Here is a 2,246-nt window from a genome sequence, read left to right as displayed (position 1 = left end):
GTTCACTTTACTATTTACAAAGCACTTTTTGTTTTAATTTAATTTAATTTTGTCAGTATACAATGTGGTTGATTATTGTGGCCCATTACTGAAACCTCCTTCCCTTCTCCCTCTCCCCCCTCCCTCCCAACAACCTCATGTCTGGTCACTTGTCGTATCAACTTCAGGGAATTGTAATTGTTGTGTCTTCTTCCCTCCAACCCCTCCCCCCCAGTTTATTTGTGTATTTATTTATTTATCTTTAGCTCCCACAAATAAGTGAGAACATGTGATATTTCTCTTTCTATGCCTGACTGGTTTCATTTAATATAATTCTCTCTAGGTCCATCCATGTTGTTGCAAATGGCAGTATTTCATTCTTTTTTATAGCAGAGGAGTATTCCATTGTGTAGATATACCACATNGCGATCCCGTTGCCGGTCCCGGTCTGGTACGGGCGTGACACTGAGGGTTGCAGTCCGTTGCTGGACACAAAAAAAGACAAAAAGGAAGAAAAAAAAAAAAAGAAAATGAGACTCAGAGAAAAGGTGGACTCCTGTACGTGGCTGAAAGAAATTCTGAAAGAAAAGAGTACCTCTTACCTGGGATGAGTCATGTTTATTTTATTTATTTTTATTTTTAATTATTTATTTATTTTTAATTTTAATTTATCAATATACAATGTAATTGATTTTCATGTCTCTTTAAACAATTCCTCCTTTCCCCCCTCATATTCCCCCTCCCCCATCATCAACATCATATCTGTTCACTTATCTTAACACGTTCAATGAATTATTATGATTGTTGTGTCTTCTTTCCCCTGCCCCTATTTGTTTGTATATTTGTTTATTGATTTTTATTAGCTCCCACATATAAGTGAGACCATGTGGTATTTCTCTTTCCGTGCCTGGCTTATTTCACTTAGTATAATTTTCTCTAAGTCCATCCACGTTGCTGCAAATGGCAGTATTTCATTTTCTTTTATAGCAGAGTAGTTTTCCATTATGTAGATATACCACATTTTCTTATCCACTCATCTGATGATGGACATTTAGGCTGATTCCAACTCTTGGCTATTGTAAATGGCACCACAATAAACATGGCAGTGCAGGTGTCCCTTCGACATGATGATTTCCATTCCTTTGGGTATATACCCAGCAGTGGAATAGCTGGGTNTTCCTTTGGTTGCCCATGGTTTCGGGGTCATATTCATGAAGTCTGTGCCCAGTCCCACTTCTGGAACTGTTTCTCCTATGTTTTCTTTAAGTTTTATTGTTTCAGAGTGTATATTTAATTCTTTAATCCATTTTGAGTTGATTTTGGTATATGGTAAGAGGCATGGGCCTAGTTTCATTCTCTTGCATATGGATATCCAGTTTTCTCAGCACCATTTGCTGAAGAGGCAGTGTCTTCCCCAGTGTATAGGCTTGGTGCCTTTATCATAGATCAGATGACTCTAGGTGTGTGGGTTGATTTCTGGATTCTCTATTCTATTTCATTGATCCATGTGTCTGTTTTTATGCTGGTAGCATGTTGTTTTTGTTATTATAGCTTTGCAGTATAGTTTAAAATCAGGTAGTTTTATGCTTCCAGCTTTACTTTTTTGCTCAGAATTGTTTTGGCTATTTGTGGTCTTTTGTTATTCCATATAAACGTCTGGATAATTTTTCCCATTTCTGAGAAAAATGTCATTGGAACTTTGATGGGGATTGCATTGACTTTGTATATCACTTTGGGTAGTATGGACATTTTCATAATGTTGGTTCTTCCAATCCAAGAGCATGGGATATCTTTTCATCTTCTTGTGTCCTCTTTAGTTTCTCTCAACAGTGGTTTACAGTTCTCATTATAGAGATTTTTCACATCCTTGGTTAACTCAATTCCTAAGTATTTTATTTTTTTGGTGGCTATTGTAAATGGGCAAGCTTTCTTGATTTTTCTTTCTACATGTTCACTGCTGGAGAATAGAAATGCTACTGATTTTTGTGTGTTGATTTTGTATCCTGCAACATTGCTGAAATCATTTATCAACTCCAAGAGTTTTTTTTGTAGAGGCTTTATGCTGTTCGATATATAGGATCCTGTCATCTGCAAACAGGGACAGTTTGAGTTCATCTTTTCCAACCTGGATGCCCTTTATTTCCTTCTCTTTTCTGATTGCTCTGGCTAGTACTTCCAACACTATGTTGAATAGGAGTGGTGAAAGTGGGTACCCTTGTCTAGTTCCTGTTCTTATGGGAAAAGCTTTCAGCTTTTCCCAGTTCAGG

The sequence above is a fragment of the Galeopterus variegatus genome, unplaced genomic scaffold (genome assembly GCF_000696425.1).
Source record: "Galeopterus variegatus unplaced genomic scaffold, G_variegatus-3.0.2 Scaffold1907, whole genome shotgun sequence".
In the NCBI taxonomy this organism is placed as follows: Eukaryota; Metazoa; Chordata; class Mammalia; order Dermoptera; family Cynocephalidae; genus Galeopterus; species Galeopterus variegatus.
The sequence above is the reverse complement of the archived record's forward strand: the minus strand, read 5'-3'. Positions refer to the sequence as shown.